Below are 11,075 nucleotides of genomic sequence, written 5' to 3'. Positions count from 1 at the left end.
TTCTAACTCAAATCATGCACGCAGTTAAACTCTTGTTTAATTTACAACTACATGCAACTTATTCGGGACCAACAGTGCATTTTCAAATCCAACCACTTGAGGTTTATGTTTAATATGGAAAATTCAACCTATTCATTTATATTCTTTATCATTATGGGTTACAACTTACTTTTTCTTAACATACGATCTCTGTTGACACATCAAGTACTCTTCACCCAGCTCCTTCAGGAAGAACAAATTGCCGCATTTGCACTAAATGAAACTTATCTTGCACCATACTTAACGTGTTATATACCAAAGTATCATCTACTTCGCCACGACGCTCCAACAGGCCCACGTCTCTACGGAGGCACAGCTATTGGCATCCGGCACAATCTTCCTTATCGTGCAGTTACGGTTCCACCTGCACTTCACCTTCCCGAACACATCACGACGGTCTATTTTCAAGGCCGCACAGTGACCCTTGTCACCATTTACTATCGTCCAGGACGAGCTATTAATTATGATTTCTTCCGCCACATTGATGATAATTTCCGGCATTATATTATGATGGCCGATCTAAATTTTCATAGTCGCTCACAACGAGACAAGGACAACTTTTTAGATTTTGTTCGGAATGAAACACGAGCTGAATTCCATAATCTCCCGAAACCTACACGTCCTATCAGTAGTACTACTCCTGATGTAGTCATAACCTCATCTTCTCTCTCTCAGTCCATCCATATATCTGTGCTAGACTCCATAGGTAGCGACCATGTTCCCATCAAAGTCGAACTTCACTGTTCTTCTAGCACTCAGCCTAAGCCCTCTACTGTTACCAAAGGGCAAATTGGGAGCAATATCGTTCCGACTTAGACGCTGCAGTAACTTCATTCACTATGCCTAGCACACAATACGAACTCGATAGGACAATAACTGATCTAACTACAGCCCTTCAGGACGCAGCACAACGTTCAATTCCAACAATTGAAGTTCAGTTACATAAACCTAAGCTACCTCCGCAATACTTAACATTTATTACAGCCTCACGCAGAGCTTTCCGTGAATATCTAACTACGGGCAACCTTGAAGCGCTTCGTCTGCATCGCCAATACTTAAGGATAACTCATAACTATATCGTTGCGTTTAAGAAGCGTCACTGGATCGAAACTTGCAACACACTTGCTAATGAAGCACATCCTACAAAATATTGGCGCAAATTTCATCAACTAACTGGTAGAGTTTCTCGTACGCCATACTCCATCGTTCATAACCATCAAGCAGTCCTTACGGATACGGACAAGGCCAATATATTTGCTTCTTATTTTCAAGGCATCTTTACCCCACTACCCGGTTGGTATACACCAGACCGCTTACAATCAGCTATCAACCGACATACCGATGCAGCTTCTACTTCCTTTCGACCATGTGCTGATCATACTTTAGAACCAAATAATCCTCTAACCATGACAATTTACCCCGAAACTATCAGTAATGCACTTATAGGCAAACGGAATACAGCACCAGGCTTTGACGGTGTTACATATGTTCTCGTCAGACAGGCGTCTCATTCTTTTCTCCTTTTTCTCAGCAGCATCTATAACTTTATTCTACGAACTGGATTTTTTCCGCTCGATTGGAAATACTCCAAAATTCTTCTTTTCCCTAAACCAAAGAAACCTCCATCAGAAGTCACATCGTATCGTCCTATTCACCTCACAAGTTGTCTCTGCAAAATCTTGGAATGAATCCTTGTACGCCGCATGCACGACCATCTCAAATCACATAACCTTCTTCCAATTCACCAAGCTGGATTTAGACCACATTTTAGCACTCTAGATCAATTATTCCGTCTCACCACAGCCATTTATAATCAGTTTAATACAGGCTTACCTTCTTGCCTTGTAACATTTGATTTAGAAAAAGCTTTTGACAAGGTTTGGCACCCTGATTTACTATACAAACTTCGTAATTACCTTCTACCACCCTCGTACCTTCGATTCATAAACTCCTTCTTAATAGGGCGACTAGCTTATATCTCGATCAATAGAACGCTATTTCATCCTATCTTCTTACATTCTGGAGTACCGCAAGGCTCATCTCTGTCGCCTTTATTATACTTATTGTACGTCGCCGATCTAGTCGTTCCTAATACCACCACAATATTCCAGTTAGCGGACGACACTGCATTTTTCACAACTGCCCGCACAGTACGATCTCTTAATAAAACCATGCAAGAAGCTATTGATGCATTCGTGCGTTGGTGTCACATATGGAGGTTGAACATTAACTCTTCCAAAACACAAGCCATAGTTTTCTTGACACGTAGACGCCGCTCTCGAGTCCATCGAAATCCGAATCTACTTCGCCTTCAGGTTGATCTTACGCCGGTTCCCGTGTCAACTACTGTTACGTATCTCGGTGTCATTTTTAATACTCATCTTACCTGGACTCCACATCTTACCAAACTCATAGGCCAAGCACAAAACCGACTTAATCTTCTAAAACGGCTAGTTGGCACAACTTGGGGACTACGAGCACGTACCGTAATCAATACATATAAAACATTCATGCGGAGTACGTTAACATACGGACATACAGCTTGGATATCTGCACCGTTAAAATTCTACCCAAAAATTGCTATCCTCGAGCGCCATGCTCTACGCCTAGCATATTGTATAAGTCTGCCGCATCCAACGAGATTACTTTATGAGATGATCGACTTCCCACCATTACCAAATCATCTTGAACAACTTCGTATACGTTATATCTGCAAACGAATTGCTCAGCACCATCCCCTGATGCTTGAAATTCTCCGCTACGACCGTGATAATGATGCACCGCCTCATTACATTGACACTCCCCTTCAGCACTTCATGACACTATATCATTTACAATTAGATAACGATGTGCTGGACCCCGAAATCTTTGCAGTGTATCGTTCGCATGAATTTTCATTTCATATCTATCCATCATACGCACAGTAAGTACCTATTAACAAGGGCCTCCTCCGTCCTCATCAGTTCCTGAATCGCCCCAGGAACAGAAGATAACTTCATTCGTCTGAACTAACATAACCCAGTGATGTGACGTCCAGAGCACTTCATTTCATCCATTCCATTAACTACATTTGCACCTTTTGTTTTTGAGTCCACAAATTCCTCCATGCTTTCTGTTCATCTAATACCTGTCAATGTTAACATATTCACTTATAGCACCTAAAATATTACCGTTCATGTATGTGTTTCTTTTTATATGTATGTGTTTCTTTTTATATGTATGTGTGTCTATGATTAATATTAATATGATGAATAAATAAATGATAACTAAGAAACCTCTTAGACCACCTACATTTCCTTCAATTCAATCAGTCAAATTAATGCACTTACCCGAAGAAAGGGCACAACCCTTTAACCGGGATGACGGACAAAGAATTTTTTTGCATCTTATATTTGTGATCTTTTGATATGACAGGTATTTTTAGGGAATTGAAATTTCGTTGTGGGTCTTGTATCATTACAGGTGATTAAATGAACAAAGTGATCATTATGTGTTCGGTGTCTAGTGAAATCAGTTATCGTAGTGGTATTTACCTCGTTGGTAATATGAGTGAACCGATATTGGGTTGTAAGTTACTGTCCATCAAACAAATACTTGGTGCATTCTTTTATAACATACAAATGAAAAATTACCTTTAAGAGAGAATGCTCGGTTAGCAATACGTGAAACAGAAATGTTTTGGTCTAAAGCAAGAATACCAATCAAGGATACTCACCACAGCATCGATAAACTCATTGGATTGTATGAAATGTGACATCGGTTTCAAAAATCAAGTATCGGAAATAGTGAAGTGAAGAGGAGACAAGTCATATTTCTTAGATATGTTAGACGATTTATTTGATACAGCACATGCAAATGCTTTAGACGTAATACAAATTCAGGAGAGGACAAGAAATTCCTTATATCTCAAAGGCAAAAAGGACAACTTGTGAAGTGAGCGAAACGGGTGAATAGTCGATTATCAATTCAAGTGTTGAAGACGAATATGTATGCCAAACAGTAAATACAATTCCAATGGAAGGAGTAGATTCTGATGAGGTAGTGACAGAATCTTTGAGAAGAAGACTGAAAGTACGTTTCTTTACTCCACGACTCGTTGCGGCTTTTGATGGCAATAAATTGATTGATAGAGCTCCATGCACATATTAATCGCAACAGCAGAGGCAATGGGACACTACTTCTTCTAATACTGGACGTATCAATGGAGCTTGTATTCTTGAACAGAAATTGGAAAAAGGTCTTTTATATCTTCCGTGTAGGCATCACATTTTTGAATTGATATTAAAGTGTGTATTTGAAGAATGTGTTTCACTTTCTCCCGGCCCAGAGGTGCCAATTTTTAAGCGTTTCCAAAAAGAGTGGCCGGGATTTCAACACAACAATTTTGTTACATGAATTTCTGATCGAAGTGTTAATTCAGTTCTTTACAATATGAAGAAAGATACGCTAGTTTTTGCTGTTCAAAATTTGGAAATGCAGAGAAGCATTGCAGAGAAGATTACAGAGAACTTTTGGAGCTTACAGCAATTTTTCTAGGAAGTACGCCTCCTGGAGGTATTTCCTTCCGTTTCCCTGGAGCTGTAAATCAGGAAAGGTGGATGGGAAAAGCCTTATGATGTTTAAAAATATTTTCCCTTAGTAATCAGTTTAAATTAAATGAGCGGGAAGAAGAAGGACTGCGTCAAGTGTGCACTTTTCCTGTTCTAAAAAACTTGGTTTATGTTGTATGTGAAAGCTTGGTTTATTTGTCCCAGTGCATCTCGTTCATCACATCAAGATTTACCATTTTTGAAGAGCCTTCAAACGTACAAACTCATAAACTCTGATGTCTCGAGAGTGGCTTTATCGAAGTTTTCCTAGCATCTTTGGTACCACTCAGAGGAGTGTGAGCACTTTCATTTTTTGACGAGAATGTCAATAATGAAGAAAACATAAAATAGCAGAAAAATTTAAAAATAGTGACAGTTCATATGAAACGATGAAGCGATTTGAACTGCACGCTAGTGAAATAGATGATATTGAAGAAAAAGAAATTGCTGATTTTGTGATAGAAACACGAAGAAGTTCTTCGAAAGGTTTCGGATTTCTACAGGTTTTCTAGACCTTGATCCGGTTTGTTGGTCGACAAATGATGAATTTCTTTTCGGGAAAAAGTAGTTGATAAGCTTCATGTTACAAATGACGCAGTGGAAAGAGCTTAAAGTTAATGGTAGATCACAATGCAGTTCTAACTAAAAATGAAGAACAGAAACAATTCCTTTTGCAAGTGGTGAAAGACTATAGAAACTTGTTTCCATGATGGGGAAAAGCTACCTTGCGTAAAAAGTAAAAGTTATCATTAAGTCGATCTACAATTCAAATAAATATATATTTGTCCATTTTTTTAAATATCAGCCACTATCATTTTTACTTGTATTTATTAGCTGATTGATTTCTAACCCTTGTAAATTTTACTAACAAAGCAAGTGACATGAGAAACAGAACTAAATATCTTTTCCACAGTGGTTCATAACACTGTGCATAAACCATAAGTACTATATGTACGGACGATGGTCATCCTGCTTGTAGCTTGTTGCCTGATAACCAACCGACTGTATTTGAAACCTAGTCAATTCTGAATTACAGAGGAAAGCTTTATATTGTCCTATTTACATTTGTGATAATTATTATACGTTCATTGTCAAATAGTAAATCGAGTGCCATTGAAATTCAAATGGGTTTCTTTTTACAGAAATCAACTGCTTTGCGGCACAGGTTAACGTTGATGGATTTTTGTGAAATTTTGTGTATGATGTTTCTATTGCCAAAGGAAAAGAAATAGGGGGTGTGGCGGAAGAAATTCGAAAATTTATTTTTTCCCATATACCTAAGGACCACCCTAATGTATCTACATGGTTGTTCTTTCATTAACACCCCGTTTACAAAGGGTAGTAAGAGACTTCTGCAGTAATCTCTAATAACCACATCCCAACTCTTAAAAATTATATTTAAAAAAATAGAAAACATGCACCATTGCAAAAATTTCTGTCATCAGCATGCATACATGTCCTCTATCAGAAAAAAAAAACTATTTCATTGAAATCGGAGCTGGAAAATAGGGTGATTTCCCTTGTAATTACTGGTACCTGTACCATCATTCTAATACCAATATTTGTAGACTGCATGCGTTTTTTTTTTTTTTTTTTTTTTTTTAGGAAGTGAAATGTGTAAATACTGAGGGGAAAACATTGCACAGAAACATTATGTTCGTATGTTGAAGATAAAGTATTCCCATTTTGGGGTAACTTTACAGCAAAGTTTATATTACAATAACTATGGTCATACTGAATGTTTACTAATGCACTTGCACCAATGTTTTCCTTATATATCTTGGTATTATATGTGTAAAATACAGTGTTCTAAATATTTACGCTTGTATGTTACATGCAATTTTGTTTAAAATTCCCTAAATCAAGTGCAAAGTAATCCGAATGTTATGGTAAATTAAAACTAAAAACAATGCTATTAATATTTTGAAGTTTAGGGAGCTCGTGATGCATTCTAGGACCGAGCCTATATAAGATATGGATCTACGTGGAATTTCTATTTTTCCGCTGGAATCTGATTCAAAAAAAGAAAAAAAAGAGAATTTCTGAAACACATAGAAACATTTATTATAACGAATTGCTGATGCAATCAACTCTGTCCATCTCTATTATTCCATCAAGGTTTTCGCTTGTATTTCAGCAAACACGCACTCTGCATCACTTCCGTTCTTTCATATCTTGTAATATTGATCAACTTCCTCTTGTTAAAATACGAATTAGCTCTTCAGTTCTGTTTAAAGTCTTTAATATAGTGGAAAGTTAACCTTCTGGACGAGCATCACTTCAAGATGATAATTGTTCTACTTTCCGCCATTGTTTCCTCTCTTCTGGCTGTTACTGAAGCTGGTTCAGGGCATGTAAGTATGTCTACAAGTTTGAAAATATAGTATTACGATATAAGAAATAGTTTCTACGGAGAAATCGAATGAGTATCTGACCAACACCCGCGTAGGGGATTTCAATGCAAAAGTAGCACGAGAGGAGAATAATAGAAAGAAATGCAAAGGTTTTATTGAACGCTTTCAGGGGCATGGGTTTAGAAGTAAATGCAGAGAAATCTAAATACATTTACAAGTAAATGCAGAGAATATTAAAAACCCATTTCGTCGGGATCGTAATACTGCAAATTATGGGTGCATTAAGATGTCAAATTATACATTCGATAAAATGGATATTTTTATATCTCTACGATCAACATTAATAAACCAAAACCAAATCCACCAAGAAATTAAATGTCGACTGAAAGCAGCGAATTCGTGTTTTTCAGTTCAAAATTCAATTCAAAATAGTGAATTATGTCGAGGAATGTGGAGCTTAAACTATTTTAAATGATGTAAAAATAGATTTAAAGCACCAAGTGAGCTTTGCGCCGGACAAACACCGTGTGTGTGGGTTTTCTCGGAGTTCTCCCGTTTCCTCCCACTTTCTACATTCCACCATTTCCTTCATTTCTCATCACCGTACAGTCGGATCTATCCCGGTGCCTACCAGCTTTTTGAGTAACACAAATAATTTAAGCTATTATATTTTTGAAAGTTTACAGTAAACTCATGATATACCTACCATAGTCTGAGTTCTGACTGACCTCCCAGTTTTACCTTGTAGATCCGCCACTGTCTCCTTTAGCCTAGCCGGCATAAGCGTGGGATGTAAAACTTGATTTCATTTCATTTCAATATTTTCCAGAAAGTGGTACTCTTATTCATTTCTGTTAGCCTCAATTCTATCATCCGAAGACTCGATTTTGCAGCGAGAAAAATTCTATTAAGACAGCACTTAAAAATATAAAATAAATTTTGAGCCATAAACATTAAATATGTTATCAGCGCCGAATAGGGATCATTATTCTGAAATTATTATGCACTCTTGGATCTAAATATTGAAATTTAGCTTGAACTAAGGTAAACTATAAACGTAAGGAGGTTGGAAGCGAAAATTAGAATTTATTATTGAAATTGAATACCGAAGTATTTGCTTATTGCCGTAAGACATACTTAAAAATAAAGCAATTTCTGTCCTAAACAACTAAGGGTAAAAAGTACATTTTGATAGGCCATATCAGGGATGCAAATAAGCAACAAAATTTTATTAGCCCACGAAAAAAACTACAAGCCCACATCCCACAATAGAAATCATTTACTTACCTTTGAAATAGTAGTGATATTAAAAGCTCGCCCGCATCGATGATCCACTCGCCCCGGGGGAGTGGTTATTTGCATCCCTGGGTTATATGTAATTTAAAACTAATAACTTTGAATAAACTCCTAGAATAACAATTTTATTTCCATTTCCATTTGTTACACCATGGTAGAGATCTGCACGGGCTCGAGCCGAGCCAGCGGGCTTAAGCATACAAGCATACAAAGCATATATCACTTCGGGCCCTGGCCGTGCTCAGGCAGTAAATTTTTAAATATACAACCATATTTCTCGGGCTTAACTTTGTAAATATAGTGTACAACGATATATATTGTGTCGTTCTTTCTGGAGAACTTTTATAGCACAACTGCAAAATTAAATGTCTAATTGCTGTAAATAAATATATACGAGGGTTATTCGGAAAGTAAAGAACGTTTTGCGCTAGCGCGTGTTCCCCCACCCCCGCTGCCGCCGGGTTATTGACCTGGGCATGCTTTAGCCTCAGTCTGGCACCAGCTGCGATCCGCTACGGGCCGTTATTGCTTCGCTGTGCGACTGTAAAATGTGCGATACAATTACTGATCCCGCCAAGTGTGAGGTTCGTGGTGTGATAAGATTTTTGAATGCAAGAAAAGTGCGTCCGATAGAAATTTATAGACAAATCACTGAAGTGTATGGAAATGTAATGAATGAAGCATCAGTTCGTAAGTGGTGCATTATGTTTAATGACGGACGGACGAATGTGCACGATGAGGAACGCTCGGACCGGCCTTCTGTTGTGACTGACGAACTCAAAGGAAGAATTGAGCGCAAAATTCAAGAGGATAGGCGATTCACTATTGATGGGCTGCACGAATTCTTTCCTGAAATTTCAAGAACTGTGTTGTACGAAATTGTCAGTGGTGAACTTGGTTACAAAAAAATTAGTGCAAGGTGGGTGCCTCGACTGTTATCGGAGGAACACAAAACCAAGCGAATGGGAGCCGCATTGATTTTTCTCAGCCGTTACCATAAGGATGGCGATGAACTTTTAAATCGTATTGTTACTGGAGATGAGACGTGGATTTCACACATCACTCCAGAAACAAAGCGCCAATCCATGGAATGGCACCATTCAAATTCTCCGAAAAAGCCGAAAAAAGCCAAACAAATTTTGAGCACCAGAAAGGTTATGGCTACGGTCTTTTGGGATCGTAAGGGTGTTTTGCTCGTTGACTACTTGCAGAGAGGTGAGACCATAAATGCAGCTGCCTACTGTCAGACGTTACGTCGACTTCGCCCCGCGATTCAAAACAAAAGGCGCGGATTGCTGACCAGCGGCATCATCCTCCTCCACGACAATGCCCGTTCTCACTCCGCGGCATTGACGAGGGACTTGCTTCAGCAGTTTAAGTGGGAAGTTTGGGAGCATCCACCCTATAGTCCAGACTTAGCCCCCAGTGACTTCCACCTATTCCCAAAGTTGAAAGACTTTTTGGGTGGAAGCCACTACGGCAGTGATGATGAACTTAAGGGAGCTGTTAGTGATTGGTTCAACATTTTGGCGGCAACTGTGTATGCCGAAGGCATAGAAAAACTTGTACCACGGTATGACAAGTGTTTAAATTTACACGGCGACTATGTCGAAAAGTAACTTAAGTATCACATAGTATGTAACACAAATTTCGCCTTTGTATATCAGTTATTAAAGTGTTTATACAAAAAGGTTCTTTACTTTCCGAATGACCCTCGTAATTTTGCATTAATTATTAAGATTATGTAGTTCGGGCTCATTTGATTATCACACGAGCTCGAGTCTATATGCTAAAACATATTTCGGACTCGGGTCACACATTGTAAATCCACCCCCACCCCCTTGATTAACTTTCGCCACTATATTCGTAATATTCCTTAGGGCTCTGAGAATCAAAAAAAAAATAGTTGTTGGTCAACATATAAGTGCAACAACGGGTCCTGGGTCCCTTAACCCTTTAGCACACGTGTATATTTACAGACACCGATAGGATCACTTTAAACTACCATAGATCATACCGTTACTGCAACACTGGAACAAGTTATTCCTAGATCGTTTTGTAAGAGTGTAGGCTTTCGGCTTAAGTAATGAACGGGATATTTCTGTCTACAAAGGAAAAATAATTTAGGGATATTTAATAAAATTTTCCTTAAAAAGTCCATTCTCGCGATTCTTTTAGTTATTACGTGGCATAACTCCAAACTAGGTAAATAACAAAATGCGTTTATGTATCCTATTTTATGTTCAACTTAACCTCAAAATTTCGTCGATCAAATAGCAGCAGGGAAACTATGTATTTTGTAGTTTTCACAGGGTTCATAATAATTTATTTTTTGGAAGTACAAGTATGATTTTGTGTGAAAGTTCCCTTTTTATTTTTCTATCGAAAACGAGTGATACAAATTATTGATTATCTTATTTATTATATTATAACAGATTCCTAATACCGAAAAATCCCCGAGGAAGGATTTATTTGATGGTCCATGGTATACTAGATCAAATTTTATTGTTGTGCGGTTACATTATGTTCTTTTGAAAATATTTGTTGTTCTGGTGTTCTACAATGAATACAACTTCCAAACATGTCTGCTGGTATTTGAAGTTATCAAAAAACTCTCGAAGTAGTGCATGTATTCTTATTGCATATGTACACACATAATCGCACTTAATATAGTATATAATATATAGTTTTTTAATTCCCGTAATACTAAACAATCTGTTATATTCTTTGTAATCTTGTCTGCCTGTCTGTAAGTTGATAGTAGTAGCGCATTCATCCTGAAATCGACGTGTTCTCA

The sequence above is a fragment of the Thermobia domestica genome, chromosome 14 (genome assembly GCF_964235325.1).
Source record: "Thermobia domestica chromosome 14, izTheDome1.hap1.1, whole genome shotgun sequence".
Lineage (NCBI taxonomy): Eukaryota > Metazoa > Arthropoda > Insecta > Zygentoma > Lepismatidae > Thermobia > Thermobia domestica.
This window is presented reverse-complemented; position numbering follows the sequence as displayed.